This window comes from Emydura macquarii, unplaced genomic scaffold, assembly GCF_026122565.2.
Source record: "Emydura macquarii macquarii isolate MOO-44397 ecotype Brisbane River unplaced genomic scaffold, CSIRO-AGI_Emac_v2 contig_212, whole genome shotgun sequence".
NCBI classification, from domain to species: domain Eukaryota; kingdom Metazoa; phylum Chordata; order Testudines; family Chelidae; genus Emydura; species Emydura macquarii.
The window spans coordinates 2,696,909-2,703,735 of NW_027130349.1; the positions used below are offsets into that span (position 1 = coordinate 2,696,909).

The window sequence follows — 6,827 nt, forward strand, 5'->3', positions numbered from 1 at the left end:
TTAATATAAAAATCACTGGGTTTTTCTTCACAGTAAGATTGTCTTAATCAAACCAAGAAACATACTACAAGAGTGGATCCACTTCAGTTAAAAAGTCAAAGGTAAAAATGTTTAAAGTGCCTATGTCTCAGTTCCACAAGGGAACTTTGACACTTTATTGAAAGTCAGTGGGACTTAGGCTGTGTGATTGGGGAGGACAGTGTACCCCTACACTGGCACTGAAAGAGTTAAGTGGAGCTGATGAGCTCCATTAGGGTGATTGCTTGCACCTGGTATGTGGGCCAGGCCCAATTAAAGATTAATTCCAATTGTGGGAAGAGAGGGAGCTGGGTAGGTGTAGGGCTATCATAAAGGGAGGAAATGCTGGGATCCTCTCCTGAGTAGAGGACTGTGGCGAGAGATCAGGAGAGAGATACAGAAACCACTGGGGTGGAACAAGCTCTGCTGGTGAGCGCTGGTAAAAGGACAGAGCTCCGGGCGGTGTTCAGGTGAGGAACAGAGCAAAAGGGAAACTTAGGAGGAAAGGAAGTTTGAACTCAAGGGCAGAAGTGCTGTGAGTTTGTACTTTTCATTCAGGAATTGTTGAGGAATTCCAGGGGAGCCCTGAGAGCCTCAGCTTTGAAGAAAGAGTGAATCTACAGATGCCAGGGAGCCTGAGAAGAATACAGGTATACAAGGGGTCCAGGGAGGGGCTCTGGGAAAGGGGCTGTGAACAGGCTGCAGTAGGAAGAAGCTCAAAGAGATGGAGGAGGGTCTGAAGAGAGATTTTTTTCCTGCTTAATACAGGGTTCCTGGAGAAGAGAGAGGGCCTAGGTTCCCCTACCAAGCACTGGGAAAGGTGACATGAAGCCCCTTGATATACAGAGATAAGGAGTCTTGAAAGCCCTGATGCCAGAGGGGGCTAAAGACCTGATGTAAGGATACCAGGACTTTATTTGTTAGACTCTGCTACCCTGGAAGGGTGGGGATTATAAATGACTTGGCCAGAGGGCTGAGTCACGAGAAGAGGTGGACCACCACAGGGCTGGAGTGGCTATTGGAGTGGGAGAGGCAGAAGCTAGATGAGAAGAGCCCCTCTCTCCAACCTGACACAGTGGAAGCACACTGGTTCCACTGCTTCTATGTCTGCATAAAGTGCAGCTACTGTGTGTATACTAATGTCATGAGAGAATTCCTCAGAAAACCACTACATAATAAGCATAATTATAAATGTAGTAATTCTGAAGTGCAATACCTCACTGGACATTGTGCCTTTCATAAAAAGGGTGCCAAAGTGCTCTGAGAACTTTCTGCTTTTTTTCACCCCCAATGAAATTCAGCCACTTCTGAAGTGAAAGGTGGAAAGAATCTGATAGTCGTTTTCTATGTTGGCAGTTAAAACAGATTTTGGGAGAGGAAAATACAGAATAACTTCTCCATTTGAATGCTTGCATGAATCCAAAATTGTATTTTGTTGTTTTTAAAGCTGAATGAGAGGCCATCAGGCAGATGTATAATGCTATTCATTTTCTACTTTGGGTCTTGGAAAAGAAGAAAATGCAAAATTTGGGCATAGAAATACCTGCATCAGCAACACCAACTATATGCTTAAAACCTCCCTGATAGCTCAGGACTCACTGGAGTTCCTTGAATACAGTTAGGTTTATGTATTTATTTATTTGGAGGTATCAAATATGGCCCCACTGAGTGATTTCCTATGCAGCGTCAACTGGACAAGATCAGTGGTCATATCCTTCTGTAGAAAAAACTAGCCCTGACAGATGTCAGGGACAATCTACTTCACTTGATTCTGAAGTCAGCTGTTTGTCCCTCAAGCTGTTGGCTGGACATAGACAGACAAATCCAAGAGGTTGCTTGAGAAAACTGAGTTTACAACATATGAGATTTGCCACAGACCTGCCTAGCATAATCCCGTTTGGAGCCAAATCCTGCTAGCCTTGTTTCTGTGCATCATCCTCTTAAACAGGGAATGTGAGCCGAATTTAGCCCTTGAAGTTATAGCTGGAATGAAGGAGCCATGCTGAGCTCCTCAAGCATATGAAGAGTGCCCGCTGAAAACATCACATCAGAAAGTCCTTTGTGTTTGTAATCTACAGCCCTAAATCGGTCTTCCCTAATGTTTTCATTCTCTTACTGTTGTATTTCTGTCCTGTGAGATGCCGTCTCTAAGGAAAGGAAGAGTGTTTTCTTTCAGAGCGTTCAAGTTTCAAGCCAAGGTTCACTCTCAGATTGGTCTAACTATTAAAACCAGGTTATACAGTCATGAGCCGTTCCCTCTAACCATACGCAAATACGAGTCTATAATTCTCTGAATTACCCTGGTTTATGAGAATGTATCTAATATTAAACACTATTTTGTTTCTCTTTTGATAGCATGCTAAAGTTGAGCAACCAAGTATTAACTCTGGCATAACTCCAGAATGATTCTCAAACTTCTTTGTAACAGTCCACATTTTACCAGAGAGTTTGTCTTATACAAACCTCTCCTCCCCTTCGGCTTCAGACAAACCATCTCACTCTCACTTAAAAAAAAATCCCTATAGAAATTACAATAACTGCTAACAAGGCAAAGTAATGGTAAGCAGATAGCCAAAAACTGTATTCTCTGTCTTGTAAGGCAATTTAAAAGCTGGAAAGGCAGAGGAGGAGAAGACAGCACCATGTGCCAGCCAATCACAAGTGCTCTGTAGATCATCAGTTGGTCTATGGACCACAGTTTGAGAGCCTCTCTTTTAAAATACATCACTGGAGAAACAATGTTAGCAAGAAAATATAATAAAATACAAAATGAAAGTACTGATACAGCCAATGTACAGTAAACTCTACGGTACTGTAGAGGGGGTGGCCATCCCTCACTGTCAGTTTTAACAGGAGGCCACACCCACTCCCTACCCTGCTCCGGCAGGGATTGGCCCAGCCTGGGACAGGGAAACAGTCTCTGGGCTCAGGCGGGGCAGCCCAAAGGCAATAGCCCAAGTCCCAACAGTCAGCAAATAGTTCAGAGCCCCAACGGGTAGCAAACAGTACAGAGGCCCCAGGCGGGGCAGCAAATATGTCAACATGGTCAGGGAAGGGGGAGAGGGATGCAGGCCCACCCAACTCCACTGCATCCCAGCCCAGGTCCCTAGCCATGGCAGAGGGGTATGCCGCAGAGTCAGCAGGGTTCCAACCACAACATGCTGACTCACTGTCCAGTCCCCCAGTCCCTGAACCAGGTGTCCCCTCCTGAGATACTTCCTGCCCCCTTTCCCTTGGGTACCACAGGCCAGTCAACCTCATTGGGGTAGTCACCCAGGGGCAGGTTGCAAAACCCCTTGATATCGTCGGGGGGGGGGGGGGTAGGTCAGGCAGCTCATTGGGGAGGTCAGCATGGGGCAGTTCCTCCAGGTCCAGCCCCATCAGGGCTCTCGCCTCATCATCAGCCTCTGGCAACTCCTCCAAGGGCAACTCCTCCAAGTCTGGCCCTGTTATGGCCACCTCCTCCTCCTCCTCCACATCTGGCAACCCCTCCAGGTCCTGGCCCCTCTGGATCACCAGGTCTGGTGGGGTGTTTGGCTCCAGAGGTACCTCTGGGCCCCAGGCCACCCACCACTCATTTACCAGCATCCTGGTTCCACATCCGCTTGCCCAGGTACCAGGCTGCTCTGGAGAGCAAGAAGGGACATCCTTCCCCTCCAGGAGCTGGCCACCAACTGAGCTCCTGGGCCTTTCTTTTATACTTCCTGTCCCGCCCCCCTCACTTCTGGGTGGGCGAACAGGCAGTCTCTGGCTCTGGCCCCCAGGACCAGCCTGTTCCTCCCTGACCGTTTCAGAGGGCGGCCACACCCACTCACTACAGGTATATATTTGTATTCTGACTCTTTATGTTGTGGAAGTGCTTAGAGGCCCCAATCAAGAATGATGGCACCATTGTGCTAGGTGCTGTACACACACAAAGAAAAGATGCTTACAATTTAAGTGTAAGACAAAGGAGAACAGATGGGTGCAACAAGTACATAGCAGGTACAGAGGGTGAGAAAGTTTTGTTTAATAAGCGGCAGATCCAGTCCTGTGGCTGCCTAACCATTGTCAGGTATTTTGTAGGCATCATGGCATAGGCTTATAAATTGTAACAACTGTATTGTTCCTGTAAGTCAGTCCATCACTCAGGCAGGCTTCTTTCCTCCACCCTTACTTGGACTAGATTCTGCAGACATTGAAAGCAAATACTTCTGAGTACATGTGTATTTGTTCAGTCATTCCTGAGCTATAAACACTACAGTAATATAGATTACATCTAAATTGATAATATGGCAATTGTATTTTCTTTGAGAAGATTAAAATTACAATATTAGAATTTCCTGAAAAGTGTATATGTCTGTGCTATACAAAAGAGGATGGTTTGCAGAGAGTTGCAGAGTTACGTGATTTTGTATCTATTCAATTTCAAAAATAGTTTGAAAAGACAACTGTCCTCTTACTCAAAAACACCCAAAAGTGTATTAAAATACAATTGAAAGTATAAAATCTGTTAACATAGAAAGATCAGGCTTCAAGTGATTTAAGTGGGACTACCATGTGTTTTATTCCCAATTACATTATTTTATCAAAGTTTAAATGGAAACGATGCTTCTTAAGAATAGGCTGCTTCTTCTCTGTCCATTATAAGCTACAGGGAAATTTGGATTGAGTCAGCTTCTCCTCCATTTGGATCCAATGTGAATCTTTATTCTAGACTGCTTTTACTCTTGAAGTGTGGCACTCAGGGTGACTCCAGTTGTATTTCCAGCTCTGTCACTGGTCTTCTGCTTCTGGGTGACCTTGAACAAGTCATTTCACTTCTCTTTATCTTAATTTCCCCATCTTTAAAATGGACATAATGGTGTTGAGCTCCTTTGTAAATCACTTGGGGATGAAAAGTGCCATGTGATATCTAGATGGTATTATTATTATTTAGCTACTCAGTTATACTGTTTAAAGTTTGGAAGCCCAAAGCCTCTCTGCTCTGAAGGCAACTCTTAACAGTTTATTTTTCATCCAAGGGTTTTTTAAGACACACACAAATATTGTTGCAATTTTTTTGTCTAACTTTTCAAAGATCACAGGCAATTCTGTAAGAAGAATATTAAACAAGCAAAAAAACCAAACATACTGAAGCCCATTCATATTTATAGCACATCGTTGACCTAGCCAACTTGAATAAGGTTTATTCCAAGTTCCAACTTTCTCCTTCAATTTTTGTAAGAGGGAAGGAATCATAGCAACACAGAGTGAGTCCACTGATGCAACGACATATGTGCCCAAATATTCTGGGCCAGATCCACAGCTAGTATAAATCACCATTGGCATTAGTGAAGCGATGGTAACATACACCAGTTGAGAAACTAGCCCTTTATTTTCGTAAAGATTGAAGAGATCTGAGGTTTTGAGCTGCTCTGCTGTTTCTTGCCTCATCAGTACAACTTTTAAATATCCATTTTGTAGTATGATATATGGCTAAAAGTTAAAATTCAGTTTTCGAGCATATGGGTTGTGTAAGATGCAGAGATACATCTATGTTAGAAGACAATTTTGTGGCTTGCAGTTTGCTATGGGTTCTGTAATATTCTTATTAGCTCTAATTTCCTCTGCAAGTGATTGTATTGCTAGGACAAATAGAAGTGGTGAGAGCAGACATCCTTGTTCCCATTTGGAGGACTCTTTGTTTAGTAAAAGAGCCATTTACCAAGATCTTGACACTTGAGATTAAGTATAAATTGTTGAGTTCTTTAAAATTACTGATCTCTGGAAACCTAATTTTTAAAGCTTCCCTGCTTTCTTACCGATGGTTTTCATGTGAGTGAAATGAGAAGGTTGTAATATCTCAGACCATCTCTCATGCAGCTCTCATCATTTCCACTTGGTCTGACATCTTGAACTAAATCACCTAGCACACTGACACACTCCTCAAAATAATAAAATTAATGATCATTTTTGAGTGATGTTTATAGTTTCTTTTTAACAGTGTTTCAAATATCCTCTCCCAAATGCCTTTGGGTCCTTGATGTGACTTACGAGCCAGTGGTTTTGTGAAGATTGTTGTTAAAGATAGATGCCCTCGAAACTGTGAATAACTTTTAAATTCAAGAAAATTGCATTGCAAATGTCTTGTGCTTGGATGAAATTCAGCTAGTAGCAAAGGCCACCAGCGCAGCGAATGACCTATGAGTAAAAGGAATGCAGCTGTGGAAAAGGTAAACTATTAACTCTACAGTGCATCACCGTTACCAGCCAATCCCACTGGAGCCATGTCATAAATGACTGAGTTGGCTTATAAAAAAACAGTTGACGCTCCACAACAGCCACCACAATGGGTAAAGGAAACAAATAATGCACCTACTCTTCCCGCCATCCTAAATAACAGTAGAAGTTTTCAAAACAGTAATGAAAGCCCTTATTTCAAACTGGTGTTCTAGCCAGCTTCAGCTTTCAGCCCAATTTCCAGAACTAGCTTCCCTCCTCTGTTTTTTCTGCTCTCTGTGCCTCAGTGACTATGCATTTGCCTAAGTGGGCCTTTGCTAATCTAACTCTTCTTAAAAAGGTAGATTGCCTTGTCACAAACCCCAACAGTGTACGCCATATGGTGGCTAGTAATGCGACATCATCTTCCTCTTCAAGAGTTCATAGTTTGGCATGGGGATGAGGTGTGCAATTGCAACTCCTTCCACTCACAGGAATAAATCAAGTGCATAGACTGGGTCAGTAGATTCTTTTAAACTGGGAATTATATAAAATGTGAATGTATTCCTAAAATGTGGTTTTGAGGGCATGAACAAATTACTTGAATTTCAATCTTATAGTTTAGGACC

At 43.2% G+C, this 6,827-nt stretch overlaps 1 long non-coding RNA gene across 2 annotated transcripts; it reads left to right on the forward strand.

Moving 5' to 3' along the window:
* Positions 1 to 393: 393 nt before the first annotated feature.
* LOC137151492 (uncharacterized) lies at positions 394 to 2,379 on the forward strand. 2 transcript variants are annotated; one of them, XR_010919287.1, is made up of 3 exons: positions 394 to 488; positions 577 to 668; positions 1,967 to 2,379. It is a non-coding gene; the product is annotated as an uncharacterized lncRNA (long non-coding RNA). The 2 variants fall into 2 exon arrangements; XR_010919286.1 differs by lacking the exon at positions 1,967 to 2,379 and adding an exon at positions 787 to 1,270.
* The last annotated feature ends 4,448 nt before the right edge of the window (positions 2,380 to 6,827 follow it).